Raw genomic sequence first — 10,666 nt, forward strand, 5'->3', positions numbered from 1 at the left:
TGAAAATGTAGCCAGCACCTAAACCCAATACACGGGTGCACGCTGCTGTGGCAAGTACAAAACATGTAAAAAAAGAAAATGGCAGCAGCACACTTGGTCAACAAAATGGAGGCTCTTAGCGCACTTTTTGATCAAAACGTCCCCTCCCCTATTTTCACAGGAGGTGGTTTGGATCGTTAGTGGATCCAACATGTCACCCAGCCTGAGGTAGGTGAGTGTTTAGGGACCATCCGATGGGAGGCCACCTCCGCGTGGTGGATGGGGGACACGTTTTGATCAAAAAGTGCGCTAAGAGCCTCCATTTTGTTGACCAAGTGTGCTGCTGCCATTTTCTTTTTTTACATGTTTTGTACTTGCCACAGCAGCGTGCACCCGTGTATTGGGTTTAGGTGCTGGCTACATTTTCATTTTTTTTTTTCTTTGCTGTGCACTTTTTATATGCAGAGTTGGTGGAGAGCGCAGTCGCCTTCCGAGCAGTTGAGTTTGCTGACAGGTTCAGTCAAAAAGATCAGCTGAGAAACCGTAATTATCCTAATAGAAGCTCCACATCAGGATATATGGGGGGGGGGGGGGGGTATAGTTATACATTTATTTCTTTAAGAATATTATTTTTCCCGGCTGTTTCAGAACTAAAAGGAGATTTTATTTATTTGGTTTTAGTATAAATAGAATCATGGAAGCAAAATAAAATAAAAAATGTCCTTCGAACCGGAATCGAACCAGTGACCTAAGGATTTCTGTATCTCCACTACAGTCCTCCGCTCTACCATCTGAGCTATCGAAGGCTCGTGGCCGGCCTTACCCTGGCATCACCCAGGCAATATCATGGCATTAACCTGGCATCACCCTGGCAATATCATGGCATTAACCTGGCATCACCCTGGCATCACCCTGGCATCATCCTGGCATCACCCTGGCAATATCATGGCATTAACCTGGCATCACCCTGGCATCACCCTGGCATTAACCTGGCATCACCCTGGCATCACCCTGGCATCACCCTGGCATCACCCTGGCATCATCCTGGCAATATCATGGCATTAACCTGGCATCACCCTGGCATCACCCTGGCAATATCATGGCATTAACCTGGCATCACCCTGGCATCACCCTGGCATCATCCTGGCATCACCCTGGCAATATCATGGCATCACCCTGGCATCACCCTGGCATCACCCTGGCATCACCCTGGCAATATCATGGCATTAACCTGGCATCACCCTGGCATTAACCTGGCATCACCCTGGCATCACCCTGGCATCACCCTGGCATTATCCTGGCATCACCCTGGCATCATCCTGGCATCGCTCTGCCATCACCCTGACATTAACCTGGCATCGCCCTGGCATCAACCTGGTGTTACTGAAAGTTACTGATACTGATGAAAGTACAAAAAAGACTAAAATGTAATATTTATATTGTTTAAATGTTAATAAGATTCTAAATCTTCTAAAAAATTAGCCAATAATAATAATAATAATAGTAATAATACAGTAAAATCTCCCAATAGCGAACACTCACAGGGAATAAAAAAGTGTCCACTATTGAGAAAAAAGGCTCAAGAAGTTTTGTGAATGACTGAATCCTGTCCTGTACTCACTCCAGAGTGTATTCACCTATAAAACATGATGAAAGACAGGAGAGTCTCCCAGTGCTGTTTAGTTGCCCCTTATCCCTCCCCCGTATCATTTAATTCCCCCCTTTATACCCTGTGCCACCTTTTTCCCCTTGTGCCAAATTATCCCCCTCTTACCCCCGTACCCCATTATTTTCCCTTGATCCCCTCGTGCCATTTCACTCCTCCTGTACACAGAGGGTGGTAAAAAGGGGGTGATGAAGGGTAATAAAGGGGAAATAGCACGGGGGGGGGGGGATCAAGAGGAAATCATTTGGCGCAGGGGTAAGAGAGTGGTACGGGGGGGGGGGGGGAAGGAGGGGGGTGAATGATGTGGCCGGCAGACGTACAGAAGCAGGAGACCACTGTTTAAACATTGGTCTCCTACTTCTGTGCTGGGGTTTCTGCGTAAGGTAGGGCCGGCACATAAGCCTGGTTGTCCCCTATTGGGAGTGTTTTGTCCCCTATTGGGAGTGTTTTCTCCCCTATTGGGAGTGTTTTGTCCCCTATTGGGAGTGTTTTGTCCCCTATTGGGAGTGTTTTGTCCCCTATTGGGAGTGTTTTGTCCCCTATTGGGAGTGTTTTGTCCCCTATTGGGAGTGTTTTGTCCCCTATTGGGAGTGTTTTGTCCCCTCTCGAATGTGTCTTCCTCTGCTATTGGAAGGTGTCCACTAAGGGAGATTTTACTGTAATAGAAAAATTCAAAAACCTCATTCTCCAATACCGGGAGTCGAACCGGCATGAAAACCAGGAACCCTAATAAGTAAACCATATGGGAGGGGCTTCTCAATTCACCCATGAAGAAAACACAAACCCGGCTCGTCCATCTACAGACACAGTAGAGTTTATCGGACTGAGACACATTATTTTTTAGCTTTTCTTACCTTTATTATTTTAGTGTTCACGATGTTGTCTTTGCGCGTGTTCTTCCTCACATATAGAGAAGTACAGACGTCTCTGTGGCGCAATCGGTTAGCGCGTTCGGCTGTTAACCGAAAGGTTGGTGGTTCAAGCCCACCCAGGGACGGAAGATTGTTTTGTCTATCACAGATATAAATGGTCGAACGGCAAAAATACAGGAGAGAAGAGAATAACAGGTAACAAGGTAAATCTCTATTAATATCATCCATAATCACAGAGACGTCACCAATATAACAAAATCCACAAGAATAAGAAATCCCCACTGCAGCCTATGTGCGGCTCACACTTCTCTAAGATAGACCCCCACCATGTCAGCGCCGGTCACTAATAACTAGTGTGAAGTGAGCCAAGTCCGGCGAACCAGAATTTGGCACTGCTCACCGAACTTTTTCTGATTTGGCTCACGCAAACTGGTAAAAGCAGAAATAATTATGGAACATATGGCGTTTTGGTGCCATGGGGAAGCACTGAGCAGTGAAATGAGTACTCCGGCGTGCACTTTTCTCAATTTATCTCGTCCAGGCTGCAAAATAGAAGAAAACAAACTTTCTCTTACCTGCCAACGAGCCCCCGGAGCCCCGGTACACTCCGGTACAGGTGTTCGGTCCCGGGCTGTATACTTCTTACTTCCTGTTAGCCCGGCAAGTCACACGGAGCTTCAGCCTATCACCGGCCGCAGTGATGTCCCGTCTCGGCTGGTGATTGGCTGAAGCTCCGTGTGACGTGCCGGGCTAACAGGAAGTAAGAAGTATACAGCCCGGGGACCGAACACCTGTACCAGAGTGTACCGGAGCTCCAGGGGCTCGTTGGCAGGTCAGAGAAAGCTTGTTTTCTTTTCTTTTGCAGCCCGGACGGGATAAAATGAGAAAAGTGCGCGCCGGAGTACTCCTTTAATATCATCGATAATCACAGAGACAACACCAATATAACAAAATCAACCATTATAAGAAATCCCCACTGCAGCCTATGTGCGGCACACACTTCTCTAAGATAGACCCCCACCATGTCAGCACCGGTCACTAATAACTAGTGTGAACTGAGCCAAGTCCGGCAAACCAGAATTTGGCATTTGGCACGGCTCACCGAACTTTAGAATTTTTTCTGATTTGGCTCACGTGAACTGGTAAAAATGGAAATAATTATGGAACATATGGCGTTTTGGTTCCATGGGGGAGCAGGAAGCCCCGGGCAGTGAAATGACGTCACTGTGACCAGTATAGCACATAATAACCCCAGGATCTCATATGATTTGCTGGTTTATGTGTCAATCAGCTCAGAGGCCAATAGGAGACAGCAAGGGGGGAGGTTTACACAGTTAAAGGCTCACAAGCCGATCCCTACGCACTGTCAATGGGAGCGAGAGAGACATAGACAGAAACATATAGAGAGATAGAGATAGATAAAGAGACAGAAATATATAGAGAGATAGATAAAGAGACAGAAACATATAGAGAGATAGAGATAGATAAAGAGACAGAAATATATAGAGAGATAAAGATAGATAAAGAGACAGAAATATATAGAGAGATAGAGATAGATAAAGAGACAGAAATATATAGAGAGATAGAGATAGATAAAGAAACAGAAATATATAGAGAGATAGATAAAGAGACAGAAATATATAGAGAGATAGAGATAGATAAAGAGACAGAAATATATAGAGAGAGATAGAGATAGATAAAGAGACAGAAATATATAGAGAGATAGATAAAGAGACAGACATATATAGAGAGATAGAGATAGATAAAGAGACAGAAATATATAGAGAGATAGATAAAGAAACAGAAATATATAGAGAGATAGAGATAGATAAAGAGACAGAAATAGAGAGATAGATAAAGAGACAGAAATATATAGAGAGATAGAGATAGATAAAGAAACAGAAATATATAGAGAGATAGAGATAGATAAAGAGACAGAAATATATAGAGAGATAGAGATAGATAAAGAAACAGAAATATATAGAGAGATAGAGATAGATAAAGAGACAGAAATATATAGAGAGATAGATAAAGAGACAGAAATATATAGAGAGATAGATAAAGAGACAGAAATATATAGAGAGATAGAGATAGATAAAGAGACAGAAATATATAGAGAGATAGAGATAGATAAAGAGACAGAAATATATAGAGAGATAGATAAAGAGACAGAAATATATACAGAGATAGAGATAGATAAAGAAACAGAAATAGAGAGATAGAGAAAGATAAAGAGACAGAAATATATAGAGAGATAGATAAAGAGACAGAAATATATAGAGAGATAGAGATAGATAAAGAGACAGAAATATATAAAGAGATAGAGATAGATAAAGAGACAGAAATATATAGAGAGATAGAGATAGATAAAGAGACAGAAATAGAGAGAGGGAACAAACAGAACCAGACAGTGTATATGACCAGGAGCCAGAATCCTTATCCTTACTATAACATCCGGGGTGCAGAAATCCTATAGGGACTACACAAGAATCCTGGAATACCCCTTTAAATTCCACCATGGGTCTAGAGTGCCTCCTAAATTCAAGAGAAACTTCAGGGTAGATACATTTCATGGCTCTGGGCCTGGACAGAATTCTTCATCCTCAACCACCAGCAAGAGAAAACTCCACCAGAGAGTCATGACACCGGTCCTTAGAGGATACGGCTTCAACGGAACCCGGCTCAACGGCGCTGATCGACCACAACAGGTGCAAGGATAATAAGGAATTTATTTGACCAGAATGCAACGCGTTTCGCTGCGCATGCGCAGCGAAACGCGTTGCATTCTGGTCAAATAAATTCCTTTTTATCCGTACACCTGTTGTGGTCGATCATGGCCATTGGGCCGGGTTCCGTTGAAACCTCATCCTCTAATGCCATATATTTACCGGAGGGCAGAGGATGACCTACCATCTTACGCCTACATCATTGTTGTGTATGAAGTTGTACAACCACCCAGGATGAGCAATTCATTTATATACTTTTCTCACCACAGGATTCTGAACGTTACTACTCTATGGAGCGCTTGTCCTTTCATTCCCATGACACCGGGCCGGTAGAGATCCGGGTGACCACAAGATTGGTAAGATAGGCACAAGTCTGGTCAGACTCTACAGAAGATGCTCGGGAGCCGATCCTGATCATTAAGACATATGGACTAGAACGAGGAGAGTTGTCCCAGGACAGATTTATCCTCAAATCTACAAAGAACCCTCAGCTGTTACCATTGGTAAAGGACTTCTTTCAAAAAGGGGCATTGGAGTGGTCTCCGCCACATCAAGTAGGCCCAGAATTTTCATTGTACCGAACCTAACAACAACTTTAGTTTGGTGATTGATTGACCCGACCTCAACAGACAAATTGAGGTGAAGAAGGTCAAGATGGAAAGTATCAGATCGGTTGGCAGTATAAATCCCCCCATTAGGTTGTAGTTCCCCCACATTAGGGTTGGCAGTATAGCTCCCCCACATTAGGTAGTAGTTCCCCTACATTAGGTTGGCAGTATAGTTCCCTTACATTAGGTTGGCAGTATAGTTCCCCCACATTAGGTTGGCGGTATAGTTCCCCCACAATAGGTTGGCGGTATAGTTCCCCCACATTAGGTTGGCAGTATAGTTCCCCCCCATTAGGTTGGCAGTATAGTTCCCCCACATTAGGTTGGCAGTATAGTTTCCTTACATTAGGTAGGCAGTATAGTTCCCCCACATTAGGTTGGCAGTATAGCTCCCCCATATTAGGTGGTAGTTCCCCCACATTAGGTTGGCAGTATAGTTCACCCACATTAGGTTGGCAGTATAGTTCCCCCACATTAGGCTGGCAATAGAGTCCCCCTGCCCACATTAGGTTGGCAGTATAGTTCCCCCACATTAGGTTGGCAGTTTAGTTCCCCCCACATTAGGTTGGCAGTATAGTTCCCCCACATTAGGTTGTAGTTCCCCCACATTAGGCTGGCAGTATAGTGCCCCCCCATTAGGCTGGCAGTATAGTTCCCCCACATTAGGCTGGCAGTATAGTCCGTCCGTCCCCCCACATTAGGTTGGCAGTATAGTTCCCCCACATAAGGCTGGCAGTATAGTTCCCCCACATTAGGCTGGCAATATAGTTCCCCCACATTAGGCTGGCAGTATAGTTCCCCCACATTAGGCTGGCAGTATAGTCCCCCCCCCCACATTAGATTGGCAGTATTGTTCCCCCCCACATTAGGTTGTAGTTCCCCCACATTTAGTTGGCAGTATAGTTCCCCCCCACATTAGGTTGGCAGTATAGTCCCCCCCCAACATTAGGTTGGCAGTATAGTTCCCCCCACATTAGGTTGTAGTTCCCCCACATTAGGTTGTAGTTCCCCCCCATTAGGTTGGCAGTATAGTTCCCCCACATTAGGTTGTAGTTCCCCCACATTAAGTTTGCAGTATAGTTCCCCCATATTAGGTTGGCAGTATAGTTCCCCCCACATTAGGTTGGCAGTATAGTTCCCCCCACATTAGGTTGTAGTTCCCCCACATTAGGTTGGCAGTTCCCCCACATTAGAAAGTAGTTCCCCCACATAAGGCTGGCAGTATAGTGCCCCCCCATTAGACTGCAGTATAGTTCCCCCACATTAGGTTGGCAGTTCCCCCACATTAGAAAGTAGTTCCCCCACATAAGGCTGGCAGTATAGTGCCCCCCCATTAGACTGCAGTATAGTTCCCCCACATTAGGTTAGCAGTATAGTTCCCCCACATTAGGTTGAAGTTCGCCCACATTAGGTTGGCAGTAGTGTTCCCCCCACAGTGTATGGCTGGAGTCTGTATGACTGTGTACTGCCCCTCTTCAGTGCTCCGACCACCACTCCTCTGGTCCGGCCATAGCAGTAGGTCCTGGGACAGGAGGAGCAGTGGTCGGAGCACCAAAGCTGACATGTCGCTGGTAACACTTACCAAGCTGGCCTGCGCACGTCCTGCTCTGGTCGCAGTGACGTCCCTGCGTGCGCTACCTCCCGGCAGTCCTTGCGTTTTAAAGTAAACGCGGGGCCGCAGAGAGTTAACAGGGATGTCCTTAGGCAGAGGCGACAAAAGCACTCGGTGGGCCGGATAAATGTCCTCGGCGGGCCGCATGTGGCATAGCATTGATAAGTAAATGCAATCAAAAGATCACATGTGATAACCCCCTATGGGGACCAAAAAAAAGTATATTAACACCTTCCTAATAAAAGTTTGAATCACCCCCCTTTTCCCATTTTTTTTAAATAAAATAATGTAATAAAAAAATTAAAATAATCATGTGTGGTACCGCCACATGCATAATTGTCCAAACTATTAAAATATAAGGTTATCTAAACCACACGGTCAATGGTGTACACGTAAAGAACACCAAAATCAAAAACTGTGCATTTTTTATCACTTTACATACCATGAAAAAAACTAATAAAAAGCGATCAAAAGGTCCCATCAAAATAATGGTACCGATAAAAACTACAGATCACAGCATAAAAAATGAGCCTCATACCGCCCCGTATGATGACAAATAAAAAAGTTACAGTGGGCAGAAAATGACAATTTTAAACCCATTAATTTTGGTGCATGGAGTTATAGTTTTTTAAAGTGGCAAAACAAAATAAAACCTACATAAATTGGGTATCCCGGTAACCGTATGGACCTACAGAACAAATATAAGGTGTCATTTTTACCCAAAGGTGGAAACGGAAGCCCCCAAAACTTATAAAATGGCGGGGTAAAAACTTACAAAATGGCGGGGGGGGGGGGGGGGGGGGGGTTCTCTTTCAACCCAAAAATATATATTTTTTTGTTTTTGCTGTAGATTTTGTTATTAAATGATTGATGTCATTACACAGTACAATTAATGGTACAAAAAACAACAAGCCCTTATATGGGTCTGTAGGTGCAAAATTGAACGCGTTATGATTTTTAAAAGGGGAGGAGGCAAAAACAAAAGTGCAAAAATATTATTCCTTCCAGTATTTATCGGCTGCTGTATGTTCCAGAGGAAGTTGTGTAGTTCTTTCCAGCCTGACCACATGGCTCTCTGCTGACACCTCTGTCCATGTCAGGAACTGTCCAGGGCAGGAGCAAATCCCCAGAGTAAACCTCGCCTGCTCTGGACAGACAGCGACAGAGGTGTCAGCAGAGAGCACTGTGGTCAGACTGGAAAGAACTACACAACTTCCTGTGGAGCATACAGCAGCTAAGTACTTGCAGGGTTAAGATTTTTGAATAGAAGTAAATAACAAATCTGGCACCAGTTGATTTAAAAAAAAAAAAGCTGCTTTCACCAGAGTACCCCTTTAAGGATGTCACTTTTTCCTCGGCCTTGCCTGATCGTTGTTGTGATTCCTCGTGTCCATTTGTGGAGTTGCCTTATATCAGATCCTGTTTTCCTGTCTAATGACCCGTGGCCGTCTCCTGCTTCCATCTCTACCTGATCCCTCCAGTCCTGTGCTGCCTTTTCTTTTGCCGAATTGGATTGTTGACCAAGAACCTGCGCCTCCTGCCTAGACCTTCTTGACTGTTACTGCCTCTGCCTGATCCTTTGGTACTACGCCGTCTCTCCAGGGCTTCACTTGGACAGCAAACTACACCTACCTGCTTGACCCTCTGGTGCCAATTATACCATCTACTCCATTGGTGCAGCCACTAGCGACACCAGGACCATGCTTGGGAAGATATTTAGGGTACTTAGATTTTGCTTTCTAGTGTGTCCCAAAGCCAAACCAGGTTCAGGAGCACAATGGCTCCACATTTGTTGCCCGTTACAATGAAGAACATAATGTATATGTGACACTTATACATGGAAACCATATAGAAACGGGATGATGTGCTACTTTTTTTAATGTATATGTTAACCCCTCAAGGATGATGGACTTACAGGTATGCCCTTGCGTCCTGGTACCGAGGGCGTACCTGAACCTGCGTACCTGGCATTAACCCTTTAGGCACCGTGATCAAAGTTGATCACGGCATCTAAAATGAAGGGTTAGCTCTGGGCAGCTGCGGTGAAATAACGAGTCCCAATCAGCTGAGAGAACGTCGTCAGGGCCCTTTCCTGCCTCCTCACCTTTCCGATTGGCGCTCTGAGGCTCTGGACAGCTATGGCATAGCATTGATCAGTATATGCTATAGCCTACTATGGGGACAAAAAAAAAGTGTAAAAAAAAAGTTAATAAAAGTGTATTAAAGGGGTTATCCAGGAAAAAAAACTTTTATATATATATATATATATATATATATATATATATATCAACTGGCTCCAGAAAGTTAAACAGATTTGTAAATTACTTCTATTAAAAAATCTTAATCCTTCCAATAATTATCAGCTGGTGAAGTTGAGTTGTTCTTTTCTGTCTGGCAACAGTGCTCTCTGCTGACATCTCTGCTTGTCTCGGGAACTGCATGGAAGAGGTTTGTTATGGGGATTTGCTTCCACTTTGGACAGTTCCCGAGACAGGTGTCATCAGAGAGCACTTAGACAGAAAAGAACACCTCAACTTCAACAGCTCATAAGTACTGAAAGGATTAAGATTTTTTAATAGAAGTAATTTACAAATCTGTTTAACTTTCCGGAGCCAGTTGATATATATATAAAAAAAAGTTTTTTCCTGCATAACCCCTTTAACCCCTTCCCTAATAAAACATTAAACCCCCCCCCCCTCCAGCATGAGTCTGAAATCTATAAAAAGGGCTTGCGGCCAGGACTGGTAGGGAGACCCCTAGTGGTCATTTTTTCAAAGTGGAAAATTAAGTAGAAAGAAGCATATTTTTTTAATAACATTCAATTGGAAAGTTATTCAGCATAAAATTATCTATAATATATCAAAAAGTTTTTTTGATGAAAGGTCCCCTTTAAGGGTTTAAACACAATTCTTTATGTTTTTATTCATTTCTGTATAATAAAAAAAATGTCTTTCCTGTTCGTTTTTTTTCTTTGTAAATAAAGTTGTTGAATTCAGTTTGAATCCTATTTCTGCAGAGGAAACATATGAAAACCCTGAAGAGGCTTTGTCCAGACCTGACTGAAACAATTTCAAGATTGGTTGTGGGGGATGGGGTGGGGGGGGGTGGGGTGGGGGGGGTTGCAGCTGTAGGTAATGACAGAGAACATTGTGTGACTACCTGTGTACTCCCCATCCCCCAATGGTGGGAGACTCTTGCATGCA

The 10,666-nt window shown here is 43.9% G+C and overlaps 2 non-coding genes across 2 annotated transcripts; one reads left to right on the forward strand and one right to left on the reverse strand.

Moving 5' to 3' along the window:
• Nucleotides 1-699: 699 nt before the first annotated feature.
• Nucleotides 700-785, reverse strand: TRNAY-GUA (transfer RNA tyrosine (anticodon GUA)). The gene is given in 2 exon segments: nt 700-735; nt 749-785. It is a non-coding gene; the product is annotated as a tRNA-Tyr (tRNA).
• A 1,783-nt stretch (nt 786-2,568) lies between these two features.
• TRNAN-GUU (transfer RNA asparagine (anticodon GUU)) lies at nt 2,569-2,642 on the forward strand. The gene has a single exon. It is a non-coding gene; the product is annotated as a tRNA-Asn (tRNA).
• Nucleotides 2,643-10,666: the final 8,024 nt, after the last annotated feature.

This window comes from Hyla sarda, chromosome 3 (genome assembly GCF_029499605.1).
Source record: "Hyla sarda isolate aHylSar1 chromosome 3, aHylSar1.hap1, whole genome shotgun sequence".
NCBI classification, from domain to species: Eukaryota; Metazoa; Chordata; class Amphibia; order Anura; family Hylidae; genus Hyla; species Hyla sarda.